General features: G+C 37.9%; 1 protein-coding gene across 8 annotated transcripts in view; it reads left to right on the forward strand.

The window, feature by feature from the left end:
- Window positions 1-17,398, forward strand: part of NCOA3 (nuclear receptor coactivator 3) — a 125,787-nt gene that overhangs the window by 44,368 nt on the left and 64,021 nt on the right. For 7 of the 8 annotated variants that reach the window (XM_020887239.2, XM_020887247.2, XM_020887246.2 and 4 more), the window contains exon 2: window positions 16,533-16,617. The exons of the other annotated variant lie outside the window; for it this stretch is intronic. The gene's annotated coding sequence lies outside the window, so the exon portion shown is untranslated. The remainder of the gene's footprint in view (window positions 1-16,532; window positions 16,618-17,398) is intronic. 8 annotated transcript variants of the gene reach the window in all.

Genomic DNA, 17,398 nt, shown 5'->3' on the forward strand with positions numbered 1-17,398 from the left:
TGCACAGTCATGTCTGACTCTTTGTGACCCCGTGGACTGCAGCACGCCAGGCTTCCCTGTCCATCACCAACTCCCGGTGTTTACTCAAACTCATGTCCATTGATTTGGTGATGCCATCCAATCGTCTCATCTCTGTCTTCCCCTTCTTCTCCCGCCTTCAATCTTTCCCAGCATCAGGGTCTTTTCAAATGAGTCAGTTCTTCACGTCAGGTGGCCAGAGTATTGGAGTTTCAGTCTTTCTAGTGAATATTCAGGACTGATTTCCTTTAGGATGGACTGGTTGGTTCTCCTTGCAGTCCAAGGGACTCTCAAGAGTCTTCTCCAAGAGCACAGCTTAAAAACATCAAATCTTCGGCGCTCAGCTTACTTTATAGTCCAACTCTTATATCCATACATGACTACTGGAAAAACCATAGCTTTGACTAGATGGACATTTGTCTGCAAAGTAATGTCTCTGCTATTTAATATGCTGTCTAGGTTGTTCATAACTTTCCTTCCAAGGAGCAACTGTCTTTTAATTTCATGGCTGCAGACACAATCTGCAGTGATTTTGGACCCCAAGAAAATAAAGCCTGTCACTGTTTCCACTGTTTCCCCATCTATTTGCCATGAAGTGGTGGGACCAGATGCCATGATCTTAGTTTTCTGAATGTTGAGTTTTAAGCCAACTTTTTCACTCTCCTCTTTCACTTTCATCAAGTGGCTCTTGAGTTCTTCACTTTCTGCCATAACGGTGGTGTCATCTGCATATCTGAGGTTATTGATATTTCTCCCGGCCGTCTTGATTCCAGCTTGTGCTTTGTCCAGCCTAGTGTTTCTCATGATGTACTCTGCATGTAAGTTAAATAAGCACAGTGACAATATACAGCCTTGATGTACTCCTTTTCCTATTTGGAACCAATCTATTGTTCAATGTCCAGTTCTAACTGTTGTTTCCTGACCTGCATACAGGTTTCTCAAGAGGCAGGTCAAGTGGTCTGGTATTCCCATCTCTTTCAGAATTTTCCACAGTTTGTTGTGATCCACACAGTCGAAGGCTTTGGCATAGTCAATAAAGCAGAAGTAGATGATTTTTCTGGAACACTCTTGCTTTTTCTATGATCTGACAGATGTTGGCAATTTGATCTCTGGTTCCTCTGCCTTTTTTAAAGCCAGCTTGAACGTCTGGAAGTTCACGGTTCACATACTGTTGAAGGTGGCTTGGAGAATTTTGAGCATTATTTTACTAGCATGTGAGATGAGTGCAATTGTGTGGTAGCTTGAGCATTCTTTGCCATTGCCTTTATTTGGGATTGGAATGAAAACTGACCTTTTCGAGTCCTGTGGCCACTGCTGAGTTTTTCAAGTTTGCTGACATATTGAGTGCAGCACTTTCACAGCATCATCTTGTAGGATTTGAAATAGCTGAACTGGAATTCCATCACCTCTACTAGCTTTGTTCGTAGTGATGCTTCCTAAGCCCCATTTGACTTAGCATTCCAAAATATCTGGGTCTAGGTGAGATAATCACACCATCGTGATTGTCTGGGTCATGAAGATTTTTTTTTTGCATAGTTCTTCTGTGTATTCTTGCCACCTCTTCTTAATATCTTCTGCTTCTGTTAGGTCCATGCCATTTCTGTCCTTTATTGTACCCATCTTTGCATGAAATGTCCCCTTGGTATCTCTAATTTTCTTGAAGAGATCTCTAGTCTTTCCCATTCTATTGTTTTCCTCTATTTCTTTCCATTGATCTCTGAGGAAGGCTTTCTTCTCTCTTTTTGTTATTCTTTGGAACTCTACATTCAAATGGTATATCTTTCCTTTTTTCCTTTGCCTTTTGCTTTTCTTCTGTTCATAGCAATTTGTAAGGCCTCCTCAGACAACCATTTGGCCTTCTTGCATTTCTTTTCCTTGGGGATAATCTTTATCCCTGCCTCCTGTACAGTGTCACGAACCTTCATCCAGAGTTCTTTAGACACGTTGTCTATCAGTTCTAATCCCTTGAATCTATTTTTCACTTCCACTGTATAATCATAAGGGATTTGACTTAGGTCAAACCTGAATGGTCTAGTGGTTTTCCCTACGTTTTGAATTTAAGTCTGAATTTGGCAATAAGGGGTTCATGGTCAGAGCCACAGTCAGCTCCTGGTCTTGTTTTTGCTGACTGTATAGAACTCCATCTTTGGCTGCAAAGAATATAATCAGTCTGATTTTAGTATTGACCATCTGGTGATGTCCATGTGTAGAATCTTCTTTTGTGTTGTTGGAAGAGTGTGTTTGCTATGACCAGTGCGTTCTCTTGCAAAACTCTATTAGCCCTTGCCCTGCTTCATCTGTACTCCAAGGCCAAGTTTGCCTGTTACTCCAGGTATTTCTTGACTTCCTACTTTTGCATTCCAGTCCCCTATAATGAAAAGGACATCTTTTTGGGTGTTAGTTCTAGAAGGTCTTGTAGGTCTTCATAGAACTGTTCAACTTCAGCTTCTTCAGTGTTACTGGTTGGGGCATAGAGTTGGATTACCGTGATATTGAATGGTTTGCTTTGGAAATGAACAGAGATCATTCTGTCATTTTTGAGACTGCATCCAAGTACTGCATTTTGGACTCTTGTTGACTATGATGGCTACTCCATTTCTTTTAAGGGATTCTTGCTCACAATAGTAGATATAATGGTCATTTGAATTAAATTCATCCATTCCAGTCCATTTTAGTTTGCTGATTCCTAAAATGTCCACGTTCACTCTTGTCATCTCCTGTTTGAGCACTTCCAGTCTGCCTTGATTCATGGCCCTAACATTTCAGGTTCCTAGGCAGTATTTCTCTTCACACGTTGGACTTCTCTTCCGTCAGCACTCACACCCACCGCTGGGTGTTGTTTTGCTTTGGCTTTGTCTCTTCATTCTGGAGCTGTTTCTCCACTCTTCTCCAGTAGCATACTGGGCACCTACTGACCTGGGGAGTTCATCTTTCTGTGGTACGTGGTACATTTGTCATAATTAATATACCAGTGTTATATTAACTAAGATCCATATTTTATAATAAAATTTACTTTGTGTTTATAGTTCTTTTTGTAGGTTTTGACAACGGTATAGTGTCATGTACCCACTATTACAGTATCATACAGAATAGTTTTACCTCTGAAAGTTACCTGTGCTTCACCTATTCATCTTCCTTGCCTTCTCTGCAACCCATGGTTGCTATAGTTTTGGCTTTTGCAGAATGTCATATAGTTGGAATCATATAGTATATAGCCTTTTCAGACTGGCTTCTTTCACTTACCGATGTGTATTTATGGTTCCTACATGTCTTTTTTGGCTTGACTGTTCATTTTTTTTTATTGCTGAATAATATTCCATTGTACACTGCAGTCTGTCCATTCACCTATTGAAGAACATCTTGATTCCTCTCAATTTTGGGCAGTTATAAATAAAGCAGCTATAAATATTTTTGTGTAGGTTTATTATGAATATATTTTTCAGTCAATTTGGTATTTAAATACGTAGGAGTGTGATTGTTGGATAATATAGTAAGACATTGTTTAGCTTTGTAAGGAAGTGTCAACTGTTTTCTAAGGTGGCTGTACCATTTTGCATTCCCCTAGCAATGAGGGTTCCTTTTGCTCCATATTCTCATCAGCAATTGTTACTGTCAGTTGTTTAGATTTTATCCATTTTAGTAGATGTGTGGTGGTATCTTGTTGTTTTAATTTGTAATACCTTAAAGATAGGATGTTGAGCATCTTTTCGTATGCTTATCTGCCATCTGTATATCTTCCTTGTGACTTCCCTGGTGTCTCAGACAGTAAAGAATCTGCCTGCAATGTGGGAGACCTGGATTCTTTGGTGAGCTATTTAGATTTTTGCCATTTAAAAATTGTGTTGTCTTCATATATTAGTTGTTTCTTACTGTTAACTGTTATTTAAGAGTCCTTTGTATATTTTTGAATACAGGTCCATAAAGGAGATATTTATCAGATAAACTGATAAATATTTTGCAAATATTTTCTCCGTCTGTGATTTCTCTTCAGTTTTTTGTTTAAATTGGTAAAGGAGAAAGGGGGCTTGATATCTAACTCAACCAAAGTATTAAGCATATGTATCTGGGTAGACATGTTCTCATACTTGAAAGCAATCATATGTTGCCTGCAATTTTTTTAAGTTGTTTCATGGACGTCTTGTTAGGTGATAATTTTCATATATCTGTGTTTGTTTCAGTGGCTACATAATTACCATTTTTGAGTGTCCTTTCTTTAGTCATTAATTCATTAATTCTACAAATACAGTACCTGTCATGTGTCAGTTACTGGGGACAAAGCATGCTAGAATCTCTCCTCAAAGAGCTTCCATCAAATTAGAGTTCAAATTAGAGTTCCGTATTCCTCTATTTATCTCTCCTTTTTTTTTGCTCTTTTATACAGTGTTATATTAAATATCCTTGTATACAGATCTTTTATATCTTGATACGCTTGTGCTATGTTTCTAATTATGGGCCTACTGAACCTAAAGGATACTTGCTTAAAATTACTGATTTTTGCCAACTGGTAAAAATGATTTTCTTTTATTGTTTTTATTTTACAGTTCCCTAATCCTTGGAAGAATTGTGCTTGTTTTACTATGTTTTATTGGCATTTGTATGACAGTGAACTGCCTATTTTGATTTTTTGCCCATTTTCCCTCTAATTTCTTACTGATTTGTGAGAGCTCCTGTATATTGTGGGTTTTTTTTCCCTTGTCTGTTTATATACTGCAGATCTTTTCTCCCAGTCTTATTTACGTTTTATTTTTTATTTCTTCTTAATTTGGGACTTAACCTAGAAGTTGCATGATTAAGACTCCCTGGGTGCCCTTCACTCACATTCTTCAAATGTTAGCATTTTAGTATATTTGTTTTCTCCTTTCATTAAAAAAAAAAAAAGTATCATGAATTCCTTGGCGATCCAGTGGTTAGGACTCCATGCTTCCAATGCTGAAGTGCTGGTCAGGAGCTGAGATCCTACTGAAACCGTGTACCTCTGATTGGGAGCTGAACCCATGGTTTTTAGAGTAGAATCCTTCATCTGGTGTCTGGACTTGATGAGGCTCAGGTTCTTTGTGTCTCAGTGCAGAAGGAATTTGGCAAGAGGCAAAGTGATGGTCTAGAGTTGTTTATTAATATAGGATGCTTGTGAGTGATGCAAGCTGACAGGTGAGGGGTTCTGCCCTGATGGCTACATGTTTATTACCAAAGCAAAGAGGGGGAAAGACCACCTTCTTTCTCATTCTTTGAGTAGCTGTTAGGCTTACATCAGGAGCTCCTCTTCCATATTGGGCAGAAGAGTGACCTTCTGAGGTCACACTAGTACTGACATCGTGTCTAATCCAATCAGCAGAGGGGTGGTAACAGTGTTCTTTCATTTAATGATCTGGGACTGTATCTCCTGCTTTATACTTAAGCAAGCCTGCTTCATTCCAGAATGTTTCTTGAGCCATCATTAACTTAGAGTGGTCTGCCAAAGTTCCCTAGGCTTCCCTCTCTATCTGTAATCTCCTACTGGGACTTCTACAACTACCTGTGTAACTCTTCTTTTCTGTTGCTATCAGCACAACCATAACAACCTTACCCCCATCCCCAGCAACAACCGTTAAGGCACAAAGCTTGTTTAAAAAAAAAATTAACCCTCAGATATTGAAATCCTTATGTGTATTCAAACTTCTCTTTTTCAAGCAGTGTGGTAAGTGTATTTAGTCTTTTCTTAAACGGTTCAGGACGTTAGGAACATTATTAATTCTTTTTTTGGCTGTGTGTGACAACGTTTTGTACCTCTTGAACAGGAATGGTTCTGATTAGGTTGAATGAGTCTAGGCCACTTCTAAGAGTTTTTGTTTGCCTTTCTTAAATTAAAAAAAAAAAAATTTCTTTTTCCTATTTTCCTTCACTATCTTTTGCCTGCCAGGTAGCTGTACTTTCCTGTTAATAAATTCTTTATTGCTTATAATAGTCTGTAATTTGCTGTGAAGTAGGGAAGCCAGGTACGTGCAGTATTCTAAGAAGCTGGATCTAGATAACAAATGCATTTAAGTATGAGGCCTTGGGAGTCTCCCTTAATCAGTGGATGGACTGTATGTTTTTTCCTCTAAGAGACATGGCTTTTCTTGACAATGATGATGGCAGTTAGGATCTCAGACATTCCTAACTGCCCCTGGAGATAGGTAGGGCCAGAGATGTTATCCTTAATTTATAGAGGAAGTAATGGGTGGTGGCTGTAATGTTGTTTTTAGGAGAGCTGGGATTTGAATCTGTTTTTTTCGTCTAAATCTATTGAATAAGCATTGTTTTTAGTAATACTTCTTTGTCCTGTCTGTTACTAATAATACTTTCTAGAAAGTTATGTTGTGTCCTGGCTTTAAGTACCATTCTCTCATGGATTTTTATGAAACGTAAATTTTAAATTAAAATAGGTTACTGGCACAGAATTTTCAAGTTCCCATTGGCCTATAGCGTGGGTTCCATATTAGAAGTGGGAAGAAGATTGAGTCTATTGGACTTAATCTTTCATTTTCATTAACAATTGCTAATTTCATGGGAATTCCGTGGTGGTCCAGTGGTTAGGATTCTGAGCATTTGCTGCTAAGGGTCTGGGCTAATCACTGGTTGAGGAACTAAGGTCCTGCATGCTGTGCACTGTGGGTCTCTCCTCAACCCCGAATAAATGTCGTTATCTGTTAGGCTATTATATACAGTCCTGTCTGCGCTCTGCCTGGAGCTCTCTGCATGGGTGGTTCCGTTCAGCTCTCAGATTAAACGTTGCATCTTCAGAGCCCTTTCCTGACCTGAAATTACTTCTCCCTACGTCTCCCTCTTCTGTATCGTATCACCCTGTTTGTTTCCTTTATGGCGCTTAATCACTTTCTGGAAATGCCTTTTGGAAATATCTTGTGTGTTGTTATAGCCAGTAAAATGCTAACTCTGTGATTTTTATCCTTTGTCCATCTTTAGGGCTTATTTTATCTCATAGGCAAGTGCTTCGGTCTGTCTGAACTCCTCTGAGCCACGTCCTGTGCCCAGGAATGAGGCGCTTTGCGTTAAGGGCTTCTGTGAGGGCCTCTTGTCGTGATTACCTCTGTATCCACAGAACCTGGAATAGCAGTCTTACAGAATATAATTTCAGCAAGCATCATGAAGTGAATGTAGTGACAGCATATTAGCCTTTTCACTTGAAAGGTACGGTTGAGGCTTATAGTCTAATGTGCTTTTCAGAGAATAAGCATATGGCATAGCTATATTATTTGATGTGGTTCAGTCGCTGAGTCCTATCCAACTCTGTGACCCCGTGAACTGCAGCCTCTCAGGCTCCTCTGCCCATCCCAGGCAAGAATACTGGAATGGGTTGCCATTTCCTTCTTCAGGGTATCTTTCTGACCCCCGGGATCGAATAATTTCCTATTGGCAGCCCAGCTACATTATTACTGATTAATAATATCATTTTGTATATGTATTTTTTAAACAAAATTTTCAGTTACCAGATAGCCAGTCCGTCCAGTTTGAAGCCATAGAAAACATTTGAATTAAGAAAACAAAAACAGAAAACCCTTGTTCTGTGAATCTTAGAGTGTGATTCTCAGACTTACGTCTCTGAACCACTTTGACAGAGCAAGGAGACATGGACGCTGGTATCTTGTTTAATAGTCAACATTTCTTTTTAGGTTCCATTTTTGACACAGAAGCTTCATTAGTATGAGAGGAGAACCAGACCACTGACTGCTGTCCCCCGTTTAGTCAGTCTTATTTTCCAAATGCAGAGTGCTTTGGGTACTCGGATAAAACCAGGGGAGAAGAATGATTTGGTTGGTGATGCCAGGGAAACTGCACCTTCCGTGCCCGGATTGGTTTGTGACAAGCAGCTTGCTACCTACTGTTTAACTCTGTGCTTTGTTCTGAGTTATTTTTGGAGTAACTCATGTGATGGAAAGAAATAATATAGAGGATAGGAGAAATTGAGGAAAAATTTATTTCCCTGTCCTGGGGAGAAGGTATAGAAATAGCTAATTTACTCTGTGTTCATTTTTAGAGTTTGTTCTATCACAAAGGCATGTGATTAGGTCTCAGTGAATTCTTCTGAATGCCTTCCTTTGCCAGGCCCAGCTACTAGATTATCTTGATTCAGGACTACTCACAATATTTTTTTGCTTGGTTGCCTTCCTTTTTCTAAGATGATTTTAAAAAGCCCTTTACGTATACAGAATACTCTGTGCCAATTAAATAATAGCTTTTTCTTGTCAGTTATTGAAAGGTAAAAGACTTAAAACAGCATCAATTTGTTTGAACTTGTGCATGTAATATCATTTCATTTTTTATTTTTGTTGTTGAAGTTAGAATGAAAGGATGGGGAGCATAAGGGAGGGAAAAATTATATTCTCAAGTTATGTAGAAAATAGAAATATAATGGCTTTGAACATGTTGACAATTAAAAAAAGGACCAGATTTTATGTTTATTATACAACCATTAAAAGCATGTTGCTGATGATATCTCCCTGGAGTATCTTGGTTCAGGCATATCTTCCATTTGGTGGGTAAGAAAAATTAGACACACAAAGTCAATGTAATTTTTCCAGTTACATATAGAGAAAACAATAAGTAGTGTGTAGATTTCCTTGACTCTGCCTATATTTTATCCAGTTGAAATGTATATGGAACTCAGGACAGGTGATGTACTTTGTATAGTTTCCCAGCTGTACATAGTAACGGCTCAATTAAATTTTGCTGTTATTCTTCAGGGAGAAGTTTTGTTCTGGTTGCTGAAGATGTATATATTGATGACATTTTTGAGCATGGACATAATATTTGTGTTCATGTTGATAAGAAAATTGAATTGGATTTCAGTACAAAACTTTGGTAAACATTTTGCGATACAGGCTTTTGTGTTTTGGGTTTCTACTTTTATGATGTTTAGGCAACACCGTTGGTTTTAGATAAGAGAAATTTGAATCTCTTGATTCTATTTTCTTCTGGGGCTGTATCTGCCTTTGCAGGCATTTTGCATAGCAAGTACAGGTCGTATTGTATTGAATGCTAAGTTTACTTCAGTGTTTAGTATTAGATGGTTTGTATAGTATATGTACTGAGGATGTCTTTGTAATTTTGACATGAGTATAGTATTATATATTGACTAAATTTATGTTTTTAAATATTAAGGAGTGTGGATATTTTAATCTTTACATGCCAAGAATTCTGGGATCTCCTTGTTCCCCTCCTTTAATTGCTGCTGGTGGAGGTAGAAGCCCTTCTCAGTGTTAATAGATGCCATCACCCATTCCCTTCCCCCAGCTTTACGCTGGAGCCTCGTTTGCCTGCAGCTGCAATGGTAGGCATCTTTCAGGAAGTGACCTTGGCTTGTATTAATCAAATTCAGAACACACAAAAAGCTTCTTGCTAACATGCTGACTTGATGTAAAATTTTATCGCATCCATTTTCTTTCAGAATGAGGCCATCTTGTAAAAAGAAGATATACAGAAGACTCCTCCAATTTAATATATTAAAAAAGCTTCTGTAAACCATGTTTAAAAAAAAAAAAACAACCTAGATTTTAAAAGTAAAGACTACTAGTGGCCAAATGTGCATAAACCTAAATCATAAAGGTTTGGGAGTTGTTACTAGAAAATTAACTTGTTTTAATGCTGAATAAAAAGAAAGTCTTGTATGTTAGCATCAAGCTTATTTACTATTTAGCTACATTAAATACAATTTAGTATTATATTTAATATATTATTTATATCAAAATATTAAAAAATCAAGCTATATATTTAATATATAGCTACATTAAATTATTGTGGAAAATTTATACACTATGAATTTATTTTGGGGCCCTTTAGTAAACATGTATTAAGAGAGATACTTTTTTTTTTTTTAAAGAGAGATACTTTTGTATATAGTTTATCTTTGGGTGTTCAGAAATGACTGATCTTACTGTGTTGGTTTGGATAAGAAAACTAATATCCTGCATGGAATCATTTTCTTATGTAGTGGCAGTACCTACAGGGACTTCTGCATATAACAGAAGATTAAGTCTGCAAGACTGCTAAAATTTGACCACCTATTATATTTATGAGAAATATTCTAACTACAAATTCACACAGTTGCTTCTTTACTATTTAACTGATCATTATGATAGAGCAGTTAATATAGCTCTCACTTTTATCATGTCAAAGAAATCTAGTTTTTAAATGTAGGATAGTTAGTGTTTGTGTTGTAGAGATCTTTATTTTAACCTTGTTCAGTGTTATATGTAGAAAACAGTATTTCATGGGTTAGTTTGCTAATGTTTTCTACATTTGGGAGAAATTTACATTAAAAAAAACAAAACTTGGAGCTCAGTCTCATCTGTTGCGAAGTGGTTCTCTCTTGAGTTTATTTTGTATAGGAGTCACATGTGTGTACTGAACTGTTTTAGAAAAGAAATACAGAAAAAGAAAGCTTAAACCTTAGGAGCTGTACCTGCATTTTGGTAGATATACAGTATGAAAAGTACAGGCATGTTGTGTGTGTATTAATGATTAGGAGAGGAGATAGAGAACCTATGCAAATAAAAAATTGGGTTTAGATAAATACTTTAATGGCTTCAACATCTGAGTTATTATTTACTGGAAACATAATCAGCATTATCTGTGATCGTATTGTAACTTGTTCTTAGAATTTCAGCCTCATGGAGATAAATCTATCTGTAACCTGCCTAAGTTCGCTCTTTGTCTCGATACCAACATTAATAATTGGTTTGTTAGATACTACAGGAGAATTTCAAGGAAAATGACTCAATCATTTTTCTCCACTCAAATACCTGTTTAAAATACATGGTCTTCAATAAAATCGTCACCTTGAACTTAAAATGTTCTTTGCCGCCTCCTCTGCTGCCACCCTCCCAAGCCCCCCGTTCCCCACTAAGGAGAAAGGAACGCCTTACGAGGAAAGGAATACATACAATCCTGGTAGCCAATGAGTTAATGTTCATTTGCAGCCTGAGGGTCAGCGTTCAGTCCCTGTTTCCTGATTGGCTGCTAAAAGGTGAAATTGAAACCACTGTAAACTTTTGACCCTGTAGCAATTCTTGTGGAACGCCTTCCACTGGTGGAGCCCAGAGCTTCAGCTCACCTCTCCACCCAACCCCTCCCACCCCCTTTCCTGTATTTATTTTGTGTGATCGTGCAGCACTGCATGCGGTTTTTCCAGGAGAGGGGGGAGAGGGAAGCAGAACAAGCATCAGCAAGCGGCTGGCTTCATGCCTGTTTTAGCAACCATGTCATTACTAGCTACAACTCAGCCAGAGATAGGGAGCTTGTTAATAAACTGGTCTGCCAACTGGATTTTTTAGTTTTCTCTTTAATCTCAAGGTAATTTAAAAAATGCAGAATGGTCGTATTTACTGTCATTGTTCATCAGTGGATAGTATCGTAGTGTAAGCAAAATATATGGCACGATTTCCTGAATGTGTTGAGTTAAAAATAGCTTTCATATTCAGCAAACTTTATATACCCCATTAATGTTTCCTATGTCTCTTATGATTTTTACGCAAATGCCTAGCGTTTTACAAAAGTTTTTTTTTTGCCTTCTTTGCCTTTGACTTTTGTTATAAAGAAACTCTTCTGGCATTTCATTCTAACTATGGAGAATAATTGCAGAAATTATCTGTACATTCAAAGTTTGTTAATAACCACCCCCCCCCTTTTTTCTTTTTCTTGGATGAGGTAATGGTTCTCGATTTGTCTTATATTCACATGTAAATAGTGCTTTACAGTTACCACAGAAATATTCTAACTACAAATTCACACAGTTGCTTCTTTACTATTTAACTGATAATTATGATAGAGCAGTTAATATAGCTCTCACTTTTATCACGTCAAAGAAATCTAGTTTTTAAATGTAGGATAATTAATGTTTGTGTTGTAGAGATCTTCATTTTAACCTTGTTCAGTGTTATATGTAGAAAATAGTATTTCATGGATTAGTTTGCTAATGTTTTCTACATTTGGGAGAAATTTACATTAAAAAAAAAACAAAACTTGGAGCTCTTCTCTCACCTTTAACACTGTTACCAGACTCTCTGTCTTCATCTTTGGGTCCTCCTTATATTCCTGGTGTCGGGCAGAGTGTAGCAGGTTGATGCTCAGCAGATACTTACTGAGTGAACATAGTTTTCATTTCAGAAACTATAGTGGCTATTTGTACCTGCTACTCCTTTCCTAATTAATAGCAGGAACCATGTTTTGCTTGTACTTTTGAGGTCCTGTGCAGCACCTGGCATCTGATAGGTACAGAGCAAACATTTAAGTGAATTAAATGCCTTCCCCAAGGTTATGAATCTGAACTTCCAAAACCTAGGTTTTCTGAAACTAAAGCTTCTTTTCTAACTGCCTCTTTTAAATTTTCAGATTGATTCTACATAGAACTAAACATTTATTATAACTTATTAAATGACTATTCAGAATAAGTTATTATAAATCAATTTGGTCTTTTCTAATATACATCATAAGCTGGGTAGTAATACATGTCAAGTATTTCTTTTTTATAACCTGTCCTTACTTTACTAAGCCTGCATGTGCTATAATTTGAAGTAATTCCCACTCTCCTTGTCAGAAAGACTGGTATTTTTGAAAGTTTGTCATCAGTGTATTGCCAGTATTCTCTTGGGTACCAAATACATTTTTCCTTATTTACTTGAACATGAAATAATGGACTAATAAATTTTAAAGAGAAAATTCTTTTTTTCTGTGAAGTTTATATAACTTAAAAACAGTAGCATCCTTTTATATAATTTAAAACTTTCCTATGGTATTAAAGTTAGATCCTTTCTTTCCCTTTTCATTAGATTGGTTGTAGTTGATTGTTGTAAGTAAAACCTGGTGTTATAGTTTTGACAAAGGATATATTTATTGTTTGATAAATAATCTCAGCTGCAAAAAAAAGTGTTCTTTGCGCCAATATTACATAATCTTTAAGTAAATGGGACATTTAATTGGTGTACAAACTGATTGTGTATTGCTTTTAAGATGAGTGGGCAACAGCTGGCTTTTCCCAAAGATGGCGGTTCCCCTTCTGCATCTGTGATTTTAGGGAACCGCGGAGGGAGTCCCTGGGAGCCCTGCCTGCAGCAGCCTGGAGAGAAGAGTGAGCTCAATATGATTAATAGTCGAGTCCTCGCCCCCGTCCGTGCTCAACAGCAAAAGAAAAACACCTTCATAATATTCAGTGGCCTCTCTGTCCAGTTGGTGTTTCCCAGCATCAGCATTATGTAGTTTGGATTTTCTTCTCAGCTCCCCTCCCCCAGTTTGATTCTTTGTTCTGGCCTCGAGGCACATCTTCTCAGACTAGCTTTTATTAACAAAGCTCAGTTTGATCTCCCCAAGCCCCCAATAGCTTTCTAGTGATGCAGGTTTTGATAATTTGGATCTCATCAGTCACCTTTATGTTAATTCTGGTAGACAAATTGGGGCTTCCCTGGTGACTCAGTGGTAGAGAATCCACCTGCCAATGCAGGGTATACGGGTTCAACCTCTGGGTCAGGAAGATCCCTAGAAGAAGGAGGTGACAATCCATTCCAGTATTAGTGCCTGGGAAATCCCATAGACAGAGGAACCTGGTCGGCTACAGACCATGCGCTCGCAAAAAGAGTCAGACACAACTTGGCGACTAAACAAACAAACAAAAAAATACAGTCCTATTAAAACGGCCCTGACAGTCCTATTAAAACGGCCTTTGCAGACTCTTGGTTCTAGACTAGTCAACTGCAGTGTCCCAGCGGTTCCATACTTGACAGGATCTTGGTAGATAGTACTTTTTAGACTCCTTTCAGTTTGCTGGTAGGCAGGCCAGTAGTTGCTCTGATTATTTGGAGGCCTCTCTAATCCAGTTACACACTTCCTGGGAGAGGAGAACTTTTTAGATGGTATTCCTTTATGTTCTGGGGGTTATGGGGTACAGATTGTCTGTGTCAGTACTCCTTTGGATAGTTCTCATCAGCAGTACAATACTTCAGTATGACTGTAGGCTCGCTCTCTCACCAGCTTTTCACATTAGGCAGCAGTGCTTGTTCCCTGGATCAGTCATTAGGTACATTCTGACTCAAATGCCTTTTCCTGCCCACCCATCTTGTTCTCTAGGTACTAATGTCACCCCATGAACTCCCCCTTACCTATCAAAAGAAGCAACAACAAAAGAACCATTTCTCTTTAAAAATTACATTTGTTTATTTTTGGCTGCACTGGCATGCATTGCTGCGTGCAGGCTTTCTCTAGCTGTGGTCAGTGGGGCTCCGCTTGGTTGCGGTGTGCGAGCTTCTCAGTCCTGCCGCTTCTTTTCTGTTTGAGGCTCGTGGGCTCTAGAGCTCGGGCTCAGTAGTTGTGTACTGGCTGAGTTGCTCTGAGGCATGTGGAATCTTCCCAGACCAGGGATTGAACCCGTGTTCCTTCCATTGGCAGGTGGATTCTTAGCCACTAGACTGCCAGGGAAGTACAAACCATTTCCGAGATGAAATTTGATTTAAAACTGGAGCCAGAAAACCTTGAACTTTCTTTACAGTACTTTTGCCTACCTCCCCCCCCCCCACCACTGTACTCTAGTTAAATTGAATATAAAAATTCAAGTTATAAAACATTTAATTGAATGAATTAATGAATTAAAGTTGCTCAGTCATATCTTGACTTTTGCAACCCCATGGACTATACGTACAGTCCTTGGAATTCTCCAAGTCAGAATACTGGAGTGGGTAGCCTTTTCACTTCTCCAGGGGGTCTTCCCAACCCAGGGATCGAACCTAGGTCTCCTACATTGCAGGTGGATCCTTTCCCAGCTGAGCCACCAGGGAAACTCAGGAATACTGGAGTGGGTAGCCTGTCCCTTCTCCAGCGGATCTTCTCAATCCAGGAATTGAACCCGGGTCTTTTGCATTGCAGTAGGATTCTTTACCAGGGAAGCTCAATTCATTAAAAAACCAAAGTTGTTTGTGTTTTCTCTTGTTTTTTATTTCAGTGTGCTTGGAAACTCTTACTAAATACTGTGTGTCAGATAGTCTTGTTTGGCTAATAATTGTTTTTATTTATTGAGCTTGTATATACTAGGTACTAGTAAGTAATTTAAGCATTTTCACTTAATCGTCACAAGAACCTTATGAGTTGTGATACCCATTTTAAGATGAGAAATCTAAGGCTCAAAGATGTCTTACATTGACCCAGGAGTACCTACCAGTAAGTGAAAGAGCTGCGAGTTGGCTGATTGTAGATCTTATGGGCTCTGAAGCTTCTGCTCTTTAGCCATTATGCTAACAACTTATATGTACTATTGTGGATTGGAAGATGCAGTCCAAGAACTAGCTTACTTTTGGCATTATCTCAGTGATAAATTGGAGACTACTGTAATTATTAGTAGACACAGAACTAGATACAGGAGTTCCTTTTATAACTTTAATTGCATGCCACTTATATATTACCTAGATTTTCCTCTTCTCCCTTCGTCAGCAACGTTATGATGTGATATCGTTCTGCCCTCAACCCTCATCCCCCCAATTTCTCACCTTTAATTTAAGTTTCAAAAGTGCAACAGATCCTTCACATCATGCACCTAGATTGTGGTTGGTTGTTTCCCATCTACTGTGTGGATTGGCCATGAATGTGATGTGTTTATTACTGGGAACTTGTGAGTATATCCTTTTTCCTTCCATCCTTTCTCAGCAGACTTGCCAGTTCCAGCAATAATGCTATTAACTTAAGGGCTTAGCTATGGTTGTCGTATCTATAGATAGCTCTAGAATGAGTGGTAGTCAGAGTGTGCTCTGTCACATTTGGAAAAGCGTAAGGTGAGAGTGAATGTTTCTATTGGCTCACTTTTTTGTTGCACTAGAGCCTGCTCCACATTTCCTCAAGTGCAGGAGTCTGCAGTTCTATATGTTCACATTTACTGAAGTTTATTTTGAAGAACTGTCCTTCATTTACCTGTCTGCTGTTTAAAACTATTATTTTTTTGTGTGAATGGAATGATGTACCCTTTTTGAGAGGGGAAGAAAATATCCAGTACTTTTTAAAATTTCTTTCTCCCTTTTCTTTGGCTGCTTTATCCATCTATCTGGTGGGTATTTATTTTTTTTGGACTTGAAGATTTAATTAGCTTCTTATAGGATATTTATATTGTTTTAAATTGTTAATTTATTGAGCATTTCCTTTGGACTCGGGGGGAACATCCCAAGTTCAGATTATCCATCTGGTTTCATCACTCTTCAAAACTTGGAGCTGGTCTCCTTCATCACTACTTTGCATTATCTATGTTTACAAACTGTGACGGATTGTATTGTGTACGCCCTGCCTGATTTTTTTTTTTTAAACAGAAGTAGTAATATATGGCAAAATAAGACATCAAGTTCAAATTCCTAGGAAGAGGCTTCCTACTTGATAACTTTTTGTTAGTTTTGTTTCTTATGTCCAGGGAAGGGAAAGGTGGGAAAAGTTAACTTATGTGTGACTAATAATAATATTTATATTAAGAAAGGGCAATAAAAATCAACACCTTTTTTTTTATTTGTTTTTGTCCTCAGGATCAAAATACTTGCTGAACAGTGGAGTCAGAGACCAATAAAAACAAACATAAACTACTTGAACAGCATTTGACTGGTTAGCCAGGTAATTCAGTTTTACTTTGGATCCTTTGTAATTTTCTGACTTCACCCTCTGAAGATACTGCCCACTCTGTGATTCTATGATTTCGTCTTAAGCTTGTTTTATATGTTATGTTGTCCTCTTTAATGATACTGTTAGTTGAATGAAGGGTCTTGGAATAAGTTAATATATATGTATATTCTATATACAAATATAAATTTGGAGGGAAGGAGTATGTTATAGTTTAACGTGAAATGCTGCCATCAGCCCTCTTCTTCTTACTTGTGAATATTCTAATGGCACTTAATCGGAATCCGCTCCACCCATTTTGACGATTTCACCTTGCGGAGGCTAGTTTCCTCAGATTGCTTGTGCTGGTGTGTAGCATTTCAGCTGACTCCTCTCCTAACTTTTGTTACGGAATCAGAGTAGGAAAAATGAGAATGAAAAAATTGTCTGATAGCCATGAAAGCACTTATGCCTTGTTTAGGTAGTTAAATTTCTTTTTGTCAGTAACATTATTATTCTCTTGGTTGGTTGGGCTTGAAGTCTGAGTCATCTTTGAATTCTGCCCCCTTTGATATTTTTAGTAAACAAGCCTTATCTGCTTTTCTATTTTCATGTCTCCTCTATTCTTTGAACTTTCTGTTACCAATCTTAGCTTCCTAGGCCAAGACCCCATAATTTCATGCTGGTGTTTGAAATGTGCCTTTACTGCTTCTTATCTATACTGTGTCAACCCACTTGAAAACTTGCTAGAAAATTTTCTTCAGTATATCCCTTTAATCAAGCCTCTTTTCTGTTA

Source organism: Odocoileus virginianus, chromosome 9, assembly GCF_023699985.2.
Source record: "Odocoileus virginianus isolate 20LAN1187 ecotype Illinois chromosome 9, Ovbor_1.2, whole genome shotgun sequence".
Lineage (NCBI taxonomy): Eukaryota > Metazoa > Chordata > Mammalia > Artiodactyla > Cervidae > Odocoileus > Odocoileus virginianus.